Raw genomic sequence first — 19,183 nt, 5'->3', positions numbered from 1 at the left:
TTAGGGGGGCGATCTCTGTGAACCTGTGAATCATGCGAGTTCACTGAGATCGCCCCGCAGCGGAGAACCACTGCATCAGCGTCTATGGTTATATGATCTCAGATCAGTTTGATCAATTTGTAGACATTTTTAATGAGACATTTGTGTAATTAAAAGGATGAGTAGTAGTTAATCGTCTCTTACTGGCCTGTTTAGACAAGCTCTCCATAAAACAAACAAAACAAGTCCTTGCAAATTAATAATAATTATTATTTTAAAGACGCATAGGCCAGACACTTTATTTTTAATGGTATTTTATTATTTTGATTGCATTTAATATATTATACTTTAGTAGTTAATAGTCTCTTACTGGCCTGTTTAGACAAGCTCTCCATAAAACAAACAAAACAAGCCCTTGCAAATTAATAATAATTATTTTAAAGACGCATAGGCCTATTATACAGACACTTCATTTTTAATGGTATTTTATTATTTTGATTGCATTTAATATATTATATTTTCAAGAAAGCGTTTTCATTGGGTTTGTAAAAGCTGTTTTTATGCATGTTTTTGAAATAACTCCTAATCGTTTTTATGCTATATATATATATATATATATATATATTCTGTGCTTCAGAATACGTTATGAACTATGCTTAAAAAACTGCCCTTCTGCTCCTGCTAGGATAACTTCAAATAGGACTAAGCAGTGACCTTGACATTTAGGAAACTGTAGGTTGTTCTCTAATTTTGATCTCCACTGTAGTTTTTGAACACAGTACCATGTTAATACCATAGTATTTTTTGAAGAACCATGTAAATACTCTTGTATATGAATATTATATTGATAAAGAACTATGGTATTAGTGCCTGATAACTGTACAATGGTTTTGCCACTTTATTTTTGCAAATTACTCCTTTAGCTTTTGTCTTATTTTCTTCTCATTTTGACTTTCTCAATCCAACTATTCCATCATTTGATCTCTGCCTGTTATATTTTCTGTTCTTTTGTTTGTTTGATTGTCTTTATCCATATATCCATTCTTCAAACTGCTTATCCTCTGTAGGGTTACCGAAGGGCAGGAGCCTATCCCAGCATTTTGGGCCACAGGCAAGGGAAACACCCTGGACAGGTGGCCAGTCCATCAAAGGCCTCACACAGACACACACATTTGCACTCACAATCACACCTGCAGACTGGTATCCAGAGCAGGGACAACATTATCATCTTTATCTCCCTTTTCACATGTTCCCTCACTCATCCCTCATTCTGGTTTTCATGAACTGACATTTCATATCTTTGGGTTGATTAGAAATGTAAGCAAATTAATCACTTCTGTAATCACCACAGCAGTGTACCAAAATAACAAGTCTGTAAGCTCACAGTATAACTGTGCCCAAGATAGTTAATTTATCACCAGTATTATAGGCTGAGTATGACCATATTCATTTAAAGGAATAGTTCATTCAGAAAATGGAAATTCTGTCATTATCTCACCCAAACCCATGCTGTTTTTTTTAATGCAAAACACAAAAAAATTCTGAAGAATCTGAAGAATTTTCCTTTCATTGACACATCATAATTTACACAACTTTCTTTCCCCAAAAAGGGAAAAACACTATAAAATAGTGTTTTTGTTTTTTGCTGGATGTAAATGAGCTGTGTGAAGAATCTTCCCCTTTTGAAAGCCACAAACAAAATAACAGCATACAAGTTTTAAATATCAGTCATAAGGGTAATAAAAATAATCACATAATATTCATTATACATTAATTCCTTTAATAACTGAAGAAAACATAGCAAACACAAATTCTCTATCAAAAGCTTCAATTGATGCTGTGTTTCATTAATGCAGATGAGAACATTCTTTGTTCGACCGGTTGTGAAGCACGCCAAGGATTTGGCTTAAAAAACCTTGGTCGTTGATGTCATTAGAATGGGTACACCTGAGATGTTATAAATAGACATGAAATGGACACACCTTCAGGTTTCTTTGTCTTCAAGGACCATTTTGTGAGAGTGTGGTTTGTGCTCTGTGCTGCTTTGCAGTATTTCGTTTGTTTAAAAGAAGAAAATAAAAAAAAAGTAAAAGAAAATTTAATCATGATTATGTCAAGGGATTCTGTGAAGAGATGCGTGCCTCCATCTCAGAAATTCAGCTTTTTAGTCAGAAAGAGCTTTATTGCCAAGTATGTTTACACACACAAGGAATTTGTCTTGGTGACAGGAGCTTCCAGTGCAGAAGTACAGACATAGTGCAGACATACATAGGAATTACACCGTAGAGATGAAATATAACACTAATATAGGAAAAACAGAAAAGTAAATAATGCAATATAATACAGAAATAGAAATATAGAGAAAAAACAATTGTTTAATCAATGTACATATATGTTATTTACAAGTGTACAGTTTATGTAGTTTACAAAGGTACAATTTTCAGATGCTGTGTATAAATGTGTCAGTTGTAATGGACAATGTAATGGACCATCCAGGTGGATGCTGCACACTGGTGGTGGTTGAGGAGATCCCCCCCTTCTATGTAAAGTTCTTTGAGTGCCCAGAAAAGCGCTATATAAATGTAAGGAATTATTATTATTAATAATGTATAGTTATGAAAGTTTTAATTGTTCAGGCTGAATATAGCCTGCGGGAAAAAAACTGTTCTTGTGCCTGGCTGCTCTGGTGGTCGGTGCTTTGTAGCTCTGATCAGAGGGCAACAGTTGAAAGAGAGATTGGGCTGGGTGTGTGGGGTCCAAAGTGATTATCTTAGCCCTTTTCCTCACTCTGGAGGTGTAAAGATCTTGGAGGTTGGGTAGGGAGAACCAATAATCTTCTCATCAGTCCTGACTGTCTATTGTAGTCTCTTGATGTCTGATTTGGTAGCTGAACCAAACCAGACAGTTATGGATGAACACAGGATGGACTCAATGATGGCCGAGTAGAACGGTTTCAGCAGCTCCTGTGGCAGGTTGAATTTCCTCAGTTGGTGAAAGAAGTACAACCTGTGCTGGGCCTTTTTAGCAATGGAGTCTATATGAGTGTCCAACTTCAGGTCCTACTTCAATGACTGTACTGTAGCCACAGTCCATGATCATCTCCACTCTTTTGAGTGTGTTCAGCTCCAGGTTGTTGTGACTGCACCAGACAGCCAGCTCTTTAACCTCCTGCCTGTAAGCAGACTTGTCTGTGTATAAGGCTGATGATGGTAGTGTCATCTGCAAATTTCAGGAGCTTGAGAGAGGGGTCTTTTGCAGTGCATTCGTTCCTATACAGGGAGAAGAGCAGTGGAACCAACGCTCTCTTCCACCTTCATTACCATGTCTGTGGTGAGGCCCTTGAGCAAGGCACCGAACCCCCAACTGAAGAGTTGAAGAACTGAAAAGAATGAAGAATATCTATCATCCAGCAGTTTTAATTTTGACTGCCAACTCTTTAAAATACATCAAAACAGCACAGAAACAGTATTCAGTTGAAGAAAAGATGTAAGTTATTCTCAGTACAATCATCCCCATTTAAATCATAAAGTTTGAAAAAATAGATTTAAAATCATATAAATCACTGAGACAGCATGCTGTTGTTGCACATAAAATATCAATGTTTAGAACAGTGCAAATACAAACACCATTAGAAACTCTAGTTCAGCATCACACACCATGATATGGGTTAAAAAAAACGTTTCTCTCCAAAAAGGTGCCAGTTTTAGCGTTTTGCAATAAAGAAATAAAAATAACTAAACCTAAAATAAATGCACATTGTTCTAGAAGGATGGCAAATTCATGCCATACCTTTTACACATTTACTCGAATTGTTATGCTGATAATACAATTTGTAAAACATGCAAATAAGTTCAAACATCAATTCAATATCTACTATTTCCTGAATATTATGAAATTCAAGATGGCCGCCCCTGATGACGTCATAATATGCAAATTAGATGAGTATATTTACACCCCACATAAACTTTCGGTCATGTCCAACATTTTTCTAATTTACAGTAGATCTCTATCTTTAAACCCTTTCAAGCCACAAGCTTTTGAAATCTTGATGTCAAAATCCAACATTTTTTCCAAAAAACCCTGGCGCCTAAAGGGTTAAGGGGCTACCATGTCCTAGTGTGGGTGCACAGCACTGTGGTAGTCTCTTATATAAGTTTGCTCTACCTCAACAGGCTAATGTAGCAGATTCTGCTTTGGGCACATGACAAAGTTCTTGCCCCTCAGGGTATTTTTTTATTTAAAAAATTTACATTCCGGGTATATGAATGTGGGAGCAGACTTGCTGTCCAGACAAGCTGTGACACACTGGGAATGGAAACTCGACCCCGAAGTGGTCAGTCAAATTTGGGAAAGATTTTACAAAGCAGAGATAGACCTTTTTGCTTCACATGAGACAGCACAATGTCCCCTCTACTTCTCTCCGACTCCTCCAGCTCCCCTGGGTCTGGACGCAATGGCCCATACGTGTCTTTGTCTTTACACATTTCCCCCAGTCGCTCTGTTCCTGGGAGTCCTGGCCAAAGTCCATCAACAAGGGTCTCGCCTCTTACTCGTAGCGCCTCGTAGGTTGACCAGAGTGTGGTTCTCAGATCTAATATCCCTCTTCGACGGCTCGCCATGGGCGATTCCAATCACGAGAGATCTCCTATCTCAGTATTTCACACAGTATTTCATCCCCAGCCTGAGCTCTGGAACCTTCATGTCTGGCCCCTGAAAGGGACCAACTAAAAGATGCTGGGCTTCCAGCTGATGTAGTACAGACTATTGTAAGTGCTAGGGCTCCCTCCACTAGAAGAAGTTATGCCCTCAGATGTTTCATTTTCGAAAGTTGCTGTATGACACACTGTGCAGACCCAGTTCACTGCCAAATCAACTGCCCTCAGGTCGGGTCCTGGTACACTGAGAGTCTATTTGGCCAGCATTTTGGCTTGCCATGCTCCGATTGATGCGGTCTCTGTAGGAAAGCACCCTCTAGTCACCCGCTTCATTCATGGAGCTAAGCGGTTGAGGCCCACCAGAGCAACAGTCCTTTAGTGGCACTTAGCTGTAGTGCTTGAGGGTCTGGTCGGGACCCCTTTTGAACAAGCACCTGTCAGGTTTTTGACTCTGAAGATGTTTTTAACCCTTTGAGCAGTACAGTCCCACATGTGGGATTTTTATTTCTGTGCTCCTGGGAGTACGGTCCCACAAATGGAATTTAGAATGTTCAGTGACGTCACATAACTGCCAAATTCAAACTGCTTTCGCGCTTTGGCTGGTGCTGAGACACGCTCTGCACTTGTCATATAATCGCAGTGTTTATAACCACATAATTTTTATTTTAGGTTTCAGACATTTAAATACACATAAGTACTAGTAAAACAATAAATTTAGAGTTTGGAAAATACACACGGATGTCTATGGAAGCAGCAATAACAATCCATTCAAATATTATTTGCCAACGTATTTTATTCATATCAGATACACATAGTGTAAGTAACTATAAAGTTTACTCTATTCTTCTCCCAGTTCACCAGCCACTTACTTGCATGTATTTCGGGAGAAATTGATGAATTCACATGCTGTAAATCCGACTGACAGGACGCTCTGAACTGCAGTGCGAACAAACATGGCAACGCCCATCTCACGTTATAGATCACGATTAAGCTCATTTATGATGGTTTTTAAATGACACAACACACTCACTTACACGTATTTGTGATTCGGAATATCAGTTAGTTGATGACATGGTAAGCAAGTGTGTGAATATTTTGAATAAAAAAGGAAAAAGCTAAATAAAATCGATCCATCTGTCATACAGTGGCTGCGGTGTGTCACGTGACAAGCATGACGCATCGCCATGGAAACATAAGGGGAAACATTCTAAAACAATGTCGCCTAAAAAACTCACTCTGGGAGGGCAGCTAGAATATTTTAAACTCACCAGTGAAAAGGTTCATGGCTATTACTTCTCTAAAGAGAATTGGGGATTTGCAGGTTTTGTCAGTCTCACCATCCTGCTTAGACTTTGCCCTTGGGCTGGTCAAAGCTATTTTGCACCCTCACCCTAATTATTTCCTAAAGTTCCATTCTCGACCATACATCCAGGCATTCTTGAAGCCTTCTATCCTCCGCCATTTACAACACCAGAGCAAGAGAGACTTCACTTACTGTGTCCAGGCCATGCTCTTCAGGTTTACGTCCACCTCACCAGCCAGTGGCATAAGACAGAGCAGTGTTTCATATGCTATGGGGGCTGTAACCGGGGCTTGGCTGCCACTAGACAAACAATCTCACAATGGGTGAGGGATGCTATTGCTCTAGCCTATGAGACACACAGCCAAGCTTTGACTCTAGGAGTCAGGTCCCATTCAACCAGGGGGCTTGCATACTCTAAGGCTCTAACAAGAGGTGTCCCCTTGCAGTAAGTGTGTGATGCACCAGGCTTGTCCTCCCCACACATGTTCATCAGATTCTATAGTTTGGATGTCCATGCTACCCCTGAATCGCATGTCCTTGAGTCAACATCCCAAACTCACGTCTGAGACCTCTTCAATGTTTGCGCACACACACTACACAATTTTGAGGGGTCCAGACACTTTCCAGTGCAGCACTGGTATTCTTGTTCCCATCAGTGTTAATGAAATACAACATTGAGTGTAGGTTTTTGATGTAGGCAATGTCTCAAGTGACTGTAACAATGTTCCCTGAAAAAGTGGGAACGAGATGCTGCACCTCATTGCTGCACTGTGGGCATGTCTGGACGTCCTTTCAAACAAAGGTATAACCTGAAGGTGTATCCGTTTCACGTATATTTATAACCTCTCAGGTGCACGCATTCAAATGATATCACCGACTGAGGTTATTTAAGCCAAATTATTGGTGTGTTTGTCACATATGCTTTACAGCCGGTTGAACAAAGAATGTTCTCATCAGCATTAATGAAATGTAGCATCTCGTTCCCAATTTATGAGGGAACGGGGTTACAGTCAAGTAACCAGAGATTAATCATATTATATTAGACATGTTGCAATTGCCATGTTGCATTGTTTATGTTATTAAAATGTACACTCACATAAAACCTTCTAACTAAATTTTTTGTAAAATTGTAAAAAATTAAAGTGTTCCTGCATCCAGCATTGCTATGTTTAATGAGGAAAAAAAGCTGAACTGTTTACCCCATTATAAACTATACTCCTAAAGAAATAGTTCACCCAAAAATGAAAATTTGCTGTCAATTTACTCACCCTCAGGTCATCCAAGATGTATTTTTCTTCAGTAGAACAGTAAAGAAGATTTTAGGTGAAACCATTGTCTTTGTTGATTCATAAACTGCACATCTGTGACTGCCAGTCACAGATTTGAGATAAAATTTGATTTTCATTTGATTTCAAGATTACATTTGATCCACAGCCTGGGCAAATCGTTCTTAGTGTGTGCATAACTGTCTGGAGCGCAAACTTCCTCTGTTGCTTAATGCCGTATGTGCACAAGTAAGCTGACGCTGTTTGTTTACAATGGAGAGTGAGGACTTGTGTGCAGACCTTAACCAGCAGTAACAATGTCTAAAGCTCTAAATGTTATGTTATATCTAAATGTTATGCACAGGACTTCTTGTTCGAACCAGAATACTCTGACCAAGAACTGAGAGAAATTACCATGAAAATACATGAGCTGACGCCATTTGTTTACAACAGAGAGTAAGGACACATGTGTTTTATTGTTTGTAAAAATGGTACTTACCTGTGCTTATCCTAGATGCTGGAAACAATTTTAAAAAGTAAGACTGCGTTTCACCTAAAAATCTTCTTTTACTGTTCTACTGAAGAAAAAAATTCACCTACATCTTGGATAACCTGTGGGTGAGTAAATTAACAGCAAATGTTAATTTTTGGGTGAACTATCCCTTTAAAAAGTCTTCATCCATGGATAGGTCTTTTCCTCTTTTCCTAACTATGCCCCACACATAGCTTACCATGCAAGGAGGCTCACAGAGACCCTACAACCTGCAAAATGGTGTCCTAGCGGAGCTCTGGTAAACGGAGGCTTCAATAAAGATAACTCTCTGTATAGCGAGAGGAGGCCTGAAGACGCTCGCAGTAGCCAAAGAGGCTCACAAAGAGCCTAGCAAATTAAACACAAACCGAACTCTGGAAGTAAAAGCCTCAGCATCACGACTCTCTAAATCGAGAGGAGACTAACGATATCCCACGCTCAGGATACCATGCAAGGATACCACTACTCTCAGTGATATCCTAGCAGAGCACCGGGAAGTGGAGGCCTCAGTAAGATGTTAGATGTAAGGCCTAGCAAAGTTTGCGGTAGCCAAGGAGGCTCACAGAGGGCCTAACAACTTAGGCCACTACTTAGCCAAGCTCTAGAAACAGAGGCCTCAACATGACGACTCTCTAAATCGAGAGGAGAGCTAACTATTCACTATGCTCAGGACATATTGAAAGGAGGCTCACAGAGAGCCTGCAAACCACCAATGCTGTCCTAGCAGATCTCTCGGGAGCAGAGGCCTCAATAAAGATAACTCTCTGTCGCGAGAGGAGGCCTTACAATGCTCACAATGAGCCAGAGAGGCTCACAAAGGGCCTAACCACTTAACAAACTGCCTGGCCGAGCTCTAGGAGCGGAGGTCTCAACATGATGACTCTATAGGAGAGGAGATCTAACTACTGTATGTCCCATACTCAGGACATCCTGCAAGGAGGCTCACAGAGAGCCTACAACTCGCACTTGCTACCCTATAGCTGGGCTCATAGGTAACCCTACCTAAAAGCAGTGACCAAGGGGGCTCAGAAAGCCTAACAACTCTGCACCACTGCATGATGGAGGTCTGAGGATGGAGGCCTCAGCATGACAACTCTCTAAAGTGGGAGGAGGACTAACTGCGTCCTATACTCAGAGTAGCTTACCAAGAAGGCTTACAGAAAGTCTAACGACTTGATGATGCTATCAGAGCAGAGCACCTTACTGAAACTGCCATTCAGCAGAACATAAAAACCCAAATGGCCAGGTCAGAGCCTTCAATGAGACTTTGACACATTTCCACCAAATATGGAATCCATCCCTCTGCCTCAGCATGGAGGTCAAAGGAAAACCAGAAAGCTCACAGGGTCAGGCAGTATGTACAGACAGAAATTGTTTTCCACAAAATCTCTCTCATGCAGCCAAAACAGATCTAATCTGTCATTGGTGCAAGCTATAACTTTAATAATAATAACTACAGCACTTTTCTGTGTCTAATTCCTCAGAATTAGACAGATAAAGAACAATAATGTTATTTAAATCAACAAGAGGAGCTAAAAAAGGAACTTGACCGTGGGGTGCAGGCGCTCAACTCTCATCCCTCAAGAGATAGTCAAGCCCAGATGAAACTAATTACTGTAATACAATAAGTGCATTATAGAGAGCCGAACGCGCTACTATCCCTCAGGAGAGAGCAGAAAGGAAAGAGTTCCTTACCTGTCTCTTGTAGTCAGTCTTGTGAATACATCATACCTAGAGCATCGACCTTGCTCGAAGAGAAGACCGCATTCCACCCAAAAGCATGCCCCATATCCCTTGAGAATAGGGACGGAGCGAACGTACCTTTCATTGGGAAATCCTTTCAATGCACTCATTCTGCACCCTAAGGAGCTAAACTTGCATGCACTTAACTCATGTACAAACAAATGATCTCCTGAAGACAAGAAAGAGGATGATGTATTTCACAGGTGCCCTTTTATACTCTCGGCCACACCAGTTGTGACGTCATAGTCGTTTAGTCTCATGCTTTAGACACTGGTCATGCCGGAGGCATTTCCCATAGCGCCCTCTAAGGGACGCAGCATGAATTCCCTTTTGAAAGGGAACAACAAACATAGAACTGACAATAACAAACAAACTAAAGCACAAACTGAGGGCTAAATATACACAAACTAATCATGGGTGAAACAGGACAGGTGTGACTAATTCAATCAACTAATAAGTAACTATGGAAACTAATCAGAAACGGGAACAGAAAACAGTACAAAACCAACTCAATCTCAAACAGATCATAATCCTGACAACATTGGCTGTTTGGAATGTCATATTCATATTATTTAAACTCCTTTTGTAGTGTGATGTATATACAGCACATTTCTGTATGTATTTAATACTGTATCTGTAGGACATACTAGATTTGCCAAAATATCATTTATCCAATCAGAGCACAGAGTATGGGCAGTGTTAGGGAGTAACTAGTAACATGTAACAGAGTAACATAATTTAATTATAAAATAAATGTAACTGTAATCAGTTACAGTTACTGAGAAAAAATGTGTAATTAAATTACTTATGAAAGTTACTTACAGTTACTTATGAAAATGTTAAAGATTACAAAGAGTATTTCAGCTGAATATTTTCACAAACACCCACATACAGATTTAATTGATTTCTTTCTCAAATTGCATCGACTGCTCTAAAGTATGAGACACCAGTGTTTCAGGAGTTTAGGACCCAGAATAGGACATGTTTATACAATAACTGTTTTATTTACTATTTGGGTTTATGTATATGTTTTTTTTTTTTTTAAGATTAACTGTTAGATGCCTGTGTTTTCTGTCATAGCTATGCAAAGGTTTGATTTCAAAAACAGTATCATAGCTATTAAACTATATTTTGTTATGATTTTAAATCTGTATTTAACCTCAGAACGATCTCAAAATAAAAAGTGGTGCTAAAGTCTGATTTTGTGGTGGCTGTGCTTTAAAATTAAATAATTATAATTTTATTTAAAGTGATGAAGGATTTTGAAAGTCTGACAGTAATCAGTGTTGAGTCATTTGAGGTTAACCCTGCCTGCTTTAAATGTTTCAAAATGATTTACAGTTGAAAACATTCGTTAGAAATTTAGAAAAGTAATCAAAAAGTAATCAAATGTAATCAGTTACACTACTTTAATAAAGTAACTGAAATAGTTACACTACTTATTACATTTTAAATAGGGTAACTTGTAATCTGTAACCTATTACCAAAGTAACCTTCCCAACACTGTGTATGGGATACTATATCCCACAATGCATTGTGATCGACTTGACCTTCTTTTTTCCTTTGTGACGAATGAAACCCAAAGTGATACCAACAATGTTTGTGATGTTTGAAATATCTTTCTTGACTCATTTTTAGATAGCACAAATTGAATTAGATGTCACAAAAATACAGAATATTACAGTTTGAAGTATTTGATATTCTATACTTTTAACTGTTTCATAAAAACATAGTAGGCAATATACATAATATACTGTGCAGTATGTAATAAGGAGAACACTTTTATTTCTTTTACATAACAACCGTCAAGAATCCCTCTGTAGAGTAACAGTCACATCACACAGCTGTTCTATCCAAATATACTAAATTAATCTATGTGAATATGAAGCAGATTCTGCCCATGCATTTAAATTTCCTTAACATCTGCCACAGAAACGATTCTCAGCTTATGTCAAAAGTGTTTAATTCATTTTAATCAAACATTTTTAAACACCTTTTCATTAATTTTTAATGAAGACGGAGAGTTGTGAATATGATCTCTAATAACTATCTCAGTTTTTATTTATTTATTTTTTGATGTGTGTGTGTGTGTGTGTGTGTGTGTTTTCTCAGTATTGTGTAATTGTAGCAGAGGTCAAAATAAGGCTAAGCTTGTGAAAATTATCTGTTTTGTGTCTCAATAGCAAGGACAGCATGTTTAATATCCTTTCAGTGTTATTCCCCAGGGAAAATTACAACTGATCATTGCATTTATTTTTAGAAGTAGAGCACAAAAGCATCATCCAAAGGACGTTTCCCTAAGGGTTTTGCAACAAAAATAGCAATGCAAATATTTATAAGGCATACCTGATTTTCATATTTCAAATGACAGTGGCTATAAGATTATGTTCCAGTTCTGATTGTGATGAAAATAACACTGAAAAATGAAAGTAGTCTAGAGTGATGATTATATTTTTGGTGCTGTATAATACACAAATAAGGTTACATATTATATAAAAAAAATAAGTTTTTATATATATATATATATATATATATATATATATAATTTTATTTAGCATTGATACATCATGGTTGTGTTGATTGGACTGCCATCACACAGAGATGATAGGAGTACAAATTAAAACATTCACAGTATTACATACAATAAAAAACTACTAATTTAATATCTAAAGGGAAGATTCTTGCATTTGGTGCTTTGAAATGTATATTTAATGTTTTACTTCTTTTGTCATTCTTTTGGGATCTGCTATTCATAAAAAAAAAGAAAACCGAACGTTTCAGAAGTAACAAGTTTGAATCATGTACATAATGTGATTTGTGTTGTGCAGGGGTCTTTTCATATGTATTTGCATATTTTTAAAATCCATAAATACACATTTTGCAGACATCAGAATATTAGTTTCTATGGCAAGTAGTTATTTTATACCCAACAAATGTTTCATATTTGTCTTTTGGACAAAGGACATGAAGTCTCTATATTTCATGGTCACGTCACAAATGGAATTAGCATGCCATGTTCAAAGAAACCATTTTATATGGAGAAGCATGCCTGGCCTAAAAAGCACTTTGAATTGTATTTAATGATTATACTAATATGTTAAAATAACAAATAATTGTAATCAAACAAAGAAGCTAATAAAGAAAAGAAAGTGTGTTTAAGGTGGTATTTATCTGCTAACAAACACTGAAGGCCCCAGAGCAGTTTGATTCTCTGTTCTCACTGAAAGTTTTTGTTGTGATGAATCACACTTTTGTTTCCATCTTTCAGAATTATGATGCAGACACATTTTTAAATTACAGTATAAAGCATTGCAAGTCCAAACACTACATTGTTGTTTTTGAAATCTGAGCTGAAGGAATAATCAAACAAACGATCATTTACACCTGAGATTCGGAGCCAAATTACAGATGGATAAAAATGACTTAAAGGGATAGTTCACCCAAAAATGAAAATTCTGTCATTAATTACTCACCCTCATGTCGTTCCAAACCCGTAAGACCTCCGTTCATCTTCGGAACACAAATTAAGATATTTTTGATGGAATCTGACAGCTCTCTGACCCTCCCATAGACAGCAAGGGTACTACCACGATCAACGTCCAGAAACGTAGCAAGGAGATCGGTAAAATAATCCATGTGACATTAGGGGTTCAACCGTAATATTACAAAGCTACGAGAATACTTTTTGTGCTCTAAAGAAAAAAATAACTACTTTATTCAACAACTCGTCTCCTCCCTAGCGTGGATACATTGTTTCGTTCAAATCAAACCACAATTTTTTCACAATCTTATTTTTTTTTCTTTTGCGCACAAAAAGTATTCTCATAGCTTCGTAATATTACGGTTGAACCCCTGATGTCACATGGATTATTTTACCGATCTCCTTGCTATGTTTCTGGACGTTGATCGTGGTAGTACCCTTGCTGTCTATGGGATGGTCAGAGAGCTGTCAGAATGCGTCAAAAATATCTTAATTTGTGTTCCGAAGATGAACGGAGGTCTTACGGGTTTGGAACGAGGGTGAGTAATTAATGACAGAATTTTCATCTTTGGGTATACAGAATAACAATCCACAAGTTAAACGCTCAGAATTGACCACCGTAGCAAATAAAGACTTTGCGATGTGTGTGTGTTGTGCTTATGTGTGTGTATGTGTGTGTGTGTGTGTGTGTGTGTGTGTGTGAGAGAGATGTGATGCAGGTGTGGGTGCAATCAGTCCCAGGTATAGGGGTTATGGGGAATGAAGTCCGAATGGAGAATAGTCAATATTCAGGTGAGGGCTCCCTCTGGTGGTGCGAAGGCGGTGGTGTGGGAGCCTCAATTGTGACAGAGTCCCCCCCCGCGAGCAGCTCCTGACGCGAAGAGGCAAACGACGTCGGGGGCTACCACGTGGCCGGCTTCTCTGGATGCGTCCTATGAAACTCCTCTGTGAGTGTGGGGTCAAGGATGTCCTCCGCATTGACCCAGGATCACTCCTCCAGACCGTATCCCTCCCAGTCAACCAGATACTGGAGTATGCCGCCCCGGCGCCTGGAGTCGAGTAGTTCTCGAACCTGGTACTCCTCCTCAACGTCGACCAGAATGGGCGGGGGGTTTTGGGGCATGGCTCCCTCCTCCAACTCTCCTCTCGGACCACCAGTGGGTTTTAGGAGTGAAACATGAAAAGTGGGTTAGATGCTGTAATTAGTAGGCAAGTCTAAACGGGTGGGTGTGTGCATAGTTCCAAGGTGGGTGTGTGCACAGTTCCAAGTTCCAGGTCTCCAGGTGTGTGCACTGTTCCAGGTCTCCTCGCTGCGCTGCAGCCATTCAGTGACAGAAGGGAGGTCGGACGGCTCACCAGACCATGGAAACAGTGGAGGTTGATAGCTTAGAATGCACTTAAAGGGAGTCAGACCTGTGGCAGGTTTCTGGCAGGTTTTCACAGGTGTTTGTGCATACTCGGCCCGCATTAGGTATTTGCTCCAGTCTGACTGGTTTTGCTGTCAATAGTCTCTAAGGAAGTGTGTGAGTTCTAGGTTCTAGGTAGTTCTAGGTGTAAGAGTTTGTTTCGAAGAGGTTCGGGAACAAAGCTGATTTCACATGGACATTCTAATGGTGGAGGATTCTGGGAGTTGATCTGACTGATTTCCATCATAATGTCCCACTGCACAGGTGCAACGAGCAGGGTCTCAGGAATGAGATTCTCCACAGCATTCCTGAGAGTTGTCGGTTTCATCAGTCTGTCTTGACAATGCGTATGCCTTTGTATTCTTGGTACCAGGTCTGTATGTGACAACGAAATTTAAGAACATAGCCCATCTTGCCTGTCAGGGGTTCAGTCGTTTAGCTGAGTAAAGATATTCTAGGTTTTTGTGATCTGTGAGTACGGTGAAAGGGTGCCATGCTCTCTCTAGCCAGTGATGCCATTCCTCCAGTGCTGCTTTCATAGCCAAGAGCTTGCGGTTGCCCACATCGTAGTTTTGTTTGGCAGGTGATAATTTTCTAGAGAAGAAAGCACAAGGGAACATCTTAGCTGGAGAGCTGTGACACTGAGAGAGTATTGCCCGTGTTAGAGGCGTCTACCTCCACAATGAACGGAAGACTTGGATCTGGATGATGGAGGATAGGAGCTGATGTAAACCGTGTCTTGAGATCTTGGAATGCTTGCAGTGCTTCGGGTGACCAGGTGAGGCGAGAGGTGGAGCATTTGATCATGGCAGTTAAGGTAGTGGCGACTGAGCTGAATTTTCGTATAAATTGTCTATAAAAGTTGGCGAAACCAGGAAATCATTGCAATTCCTTTACTGAACATGGTTGGGGCCAATCTACTACCACCTTGACCTTGCTCTCATCCATAGCTACTCCCTCTTGACTGATGATGTATTAAAAAAATGACGTGGTTGTCTGATGGAATTCACATTTCTCAGCTTTGGCATAAAGTTGGTACTGAATTAGGCATTTGAGAATGGATCTCACGTGTTGGATGTGTTTCTCAAGAGAATTTGAGTAGATCAAGATATCGTCTATGTACACAATCAACCATCAATCAAGCATATCGCGGAAGACGTCATTTATGAAGGACTGGATCACGCCAGGCCGAACAGCATAACCAAAAATTTGTAGTGTCCCGTAGAGGTGGAGAGTCTTCCATTCGTCACCCTTCCTGATTCGAATCAGGTTGTATTCACAAAGTAAATCGAGCATGAATATTTGGCCTGGCGGAACTGTTCTAGGGCAGCAGGTACCAAGGGTAAGGTGTATTGGAATTTGATATGTCGTTGAGACCGCGATAGTCAATGCAGGGTCTGAGGCCACCATCTTTTTTTTTAACAAAGAAGAAACCGGCTGAAGCAGGTGAAGTGGAGGGTCTGTTGAAGCCTTTCGCAAGCTCTTCCTCTGTATACATCTTCATGGCTTCTGATTCGGATTGTGACAGCAGAAATATTCAGCCTTTGGGGGGAGTAGTGCCGGCATTAGGCATTAGATCGATCGGTGACAGTGTGTACTGGTGTAGTGGAGTAATCTGAGTCAGACAGTTATTATGGCAGGTTGTGCCACACTGAGTGATTTGTCCCTCTTTCCATGAAATGTGAGGGTTGTGTCTGCGCAACCATGGCAAGCCAAGAATGACTGGATTGTTTGGTGTGTGAATGATATTGAATCTGATGGCTTCTTTGTGAAGTAGTCCGACTTGCATGTGAACTTCCTCGGTGATGTGTGAAACTTTTCCTTCTCCTAGAGGTTGGCCATCTAGTGCCTCCACTGCCAAAGGAAAAGTACAAGGTGTTAATGTGAGTCTGTGTTGCTGAGCAAACTCATTGGAGATGAAATTACCAGAGGCCCCTGAATCTAGCAAGGCAGATGTGAATATAGTTTTATCATTGATTAATATTTCTACTGGTATTCTAAGACATGATGCAAAATAATCACTGGGTGCAGGAACTCACCGATCTGGGGTTGAATGAGGTTGGTCAGATCGGACATGACATTTTGAGATGGCTGGCTTGACCACAGTACATACACAACTGATGACGCAATCGTGGTTCCCGTTCCTCAGGAGTCAGGTGAGTAAAGCCGAGTTGCATGGGTTCTGTGTTTGAGGCACATGCTTGCGTGTTGAAATGCATTGTGCGAACAGGACGTCAAGAGCTGATTAAATTGCCAATCTGGATGGTCAACTCTATGAATTCGCTAAGAGTGTTTCCCTCATTGCGACAAACTAGCTCGGTTTGAAGTTCAAGGCTCAGTCCTTTCCTAAACAGCAGTTTCAAAGTGTCATCCACCCACTCGGTTTGAGCTGCAAGAGAACGAAATGATAAGGCATGTTCTTTGTACCTTGCTTAATACGTCTGAGATGATTTGAAAGATGCCATATCTTCTAATCGTGATAACTGTTCTCTGACTAATTTGGTTCTTCAAACGAATTTGCGGATTTGATTAAAATATCTGGATTAAGTTGTCTAAGATTACTGTGTGTTCTTTTTTGTATTTTCTTAAGGGTCAAGATCAAGTTATCTGCATCTCCTGCGCTCCATCAAGCCACTCCCATAATAGCTGTCACCACTCAAATTAATGCAAGACTCATATTAACTGTATAGCATGTGCTTAAAACTCTAATAAAATTATAAAGTAATTATTTTATCAAGAATAAATCTTTCAATGATTAAAACTGACTGTGTCTATAGTATTATAGAAAACACAACATTATAATATTATTTTCAAATTAATTTTTTGCAATCTAATCCTGTTTACATTAAATAAACCTGCTCCCGAACAGGTTTAAACTTACAGACCTGTTGCTATGACAGCAACTCCGGGATGAGCTTCGAAGAACCAACCAATCCAAGATCATGCCAAATCATCAACAAACAAATCGATCTAGTTAGCAATGTACAAAGAACTGACCCCAGGAGTTTTCAAACCTGTCCAGGAGGACCCCCAGCACTGCACATTTTGTATGTCTCCCTCATCTAACACACCTGATTCCACTCATTAGCTCATTAGTAGATACTGCAAGACCTGAATTGGGTGTGTGTGATATGGGAGACATGCAAAATGTCCCTCTCTAAAACCTCTATGCTTCCAGTTGCAGCCATGGAGGCCTCCTCTGAACTCTCTGGGCTTCTTGCTCTGCCAGCTCCACACCTGCTCCCTGATCTGCTTGCTCTGCCCTGGATGCCTGCTCTGCCAGCTCTTCCCTGGTCTCCAGCTCCGCCTGGCAGCCTGCTCCATCGGCTTCTCTCTGGATTCCAGCTCTGCCCTGGTTGCCTGCTCTGCAGGCTTCTCCCTGGTTGCCTGCTCCACCGTGGTCTCCAGCTCTGCCCTGGTCTCCAGCTTCGCCTTTGTCTCCTTTGTTTACATTGCCACTTTATAAAATACCCTGCATTTAGATCCTTGCCTCTGCCTTCTTTTTCCTCATCTCCTGCTCCCACTCATTACAAAATATGAAAAAATGCACCCTTTTTGAACTGGATTAGGCATCATATGAAACATAAAGATATGGTACATAATTCCAAATCTATTTTTGTTTTTAAGTTGGGGGTATAGAATTCCATCTTAAAAGTGATTTTGATGTCAATAAACTCCCTATTGCAGTATCCAGCGTTCATAGACAGGCTCATTTATGTTGGTTTCTTAGTTATAAACATTTCTCTCCACAAACAACTAATTTGCAATAATAAATAATTTTAAATTCAAGAATAAATCAATCTTATATGACAAACGGGTTAAAAATTATATTCTGTTGCTATCACAATTAATGGATGATAAGGGCTGACTGTTGACATATATCACATTTTTAATGAAATTTAGTATCATCATGGGAGTATAGCATCATATTTGACACAATTCCAGCAGGTTTTCTGAGACTATTGCCAGGCAATCTTGAATCCAATAAACAGACATTTAAAAAAATGTTTTGTTAAATGATGTTGATATAAAAGATAGAAAGGATTTTAAGACTTTTGTTTTCCAGACCTGCAAATTACTTGTGAAATTCCATACTTTTCCAAACTGTACAGGAACCGGTGAGCCAAAGGAAAGCATGATATTTTACATAAACCTCTAAAATTACTATGCAATAACGAGTGTGTGAAGTAAATGAGTGTAAACTCTATGAATGAAATAAGCGCAAATAAAATAGCAGTGTTGCAGTTGCCTTTTTCTCTGCATTTCCTGGGAATTACTTAAATCAATTTCCATATTTCCAAACTGCGTAGGAACCCTTGCTGTTTTAATTATAAGATATTTGAATGAAATCAGATCACGAAAGCTCAAGCTCGGACTCGAACTCGAACTCGCGTTGCCTGAAGCACTGCCTATACAAGGGTGTAGGCACTGAATGTTAGAAGATATTTAAAGGAGACATATTATGCCCCAATTTACAGTCTCTGGTGTCCCCATAATGTGTCTGAAGTTTCAGCTCAAAATACTCCACAGATCATTTATTATATAATTTTGAAAATGCCTATTTTGAGTGGAAGCAGAAACACGCTGTTTTTCGGGCCTGTCTCTTTCAATGCAAATGAGCTGCTGCTCCCCGCCCCCTTTTCCAGAATAGAGCTGCGCCATTACAGCTTGTACCTGCTAAAAAACATCTGTTTTGGTTCTGATTATCATGTTTATCGTGCTGAAATCATGCGTTTTAAACCATATGAGTTTAAACTTCTGATATACAGTTTTCTGAGTGCACACATCCGAAGCACACGGACAGAAAGCGGCTGTCACA

General features: G+C 39.7%; 1 long non-coding RNA gene across 1 annotated transcript; it reads right to left on the bottom strand.

Moving 5' to 3' along the window:
* Positions 1 to 1,529: 1,529 nt before the first annotated feature.
* LOC107712329 (uncharacterized) lies at positions 1,530 to 17,479 on the bottom strand. Its single transcript, XR_001636784.1, has 3 exons — positions 17,362 to 17,479; positions 16,677 to 16,679; positions 1,530 to 1,542 (listed from the first exon to the last, which is right to left on the bottom strand). It is a non-coding gene; the product is annotated as an uncharacterized LOC107712329 (long non-coding RNA).
* Positions 17,480 to 19,183: the final 1,704 nt, after the last annotated feature.

The sequence above is a fragment of the Sinocyclocheilus rhinocerous genome, unplaced genomic scaffold (assembly GCF_001515625.1).
Source record: "Sinocyclocheilus rhinocerous isolate Xijiao unplaced genomic scaffold, SAMN03320098_v1.1 scaffold358, whole genome shotgun sequence".
NCBI lineage: Eukaryota > Metazoa > Chordata > Actinopteri > Cypriniformes > Cyprinidae > Sinocyclocheilus > Sinocyclocheilus rhinocerous.
This window is presented reverse-complemented; position numbering and strand designations above follow the sequence as displayed.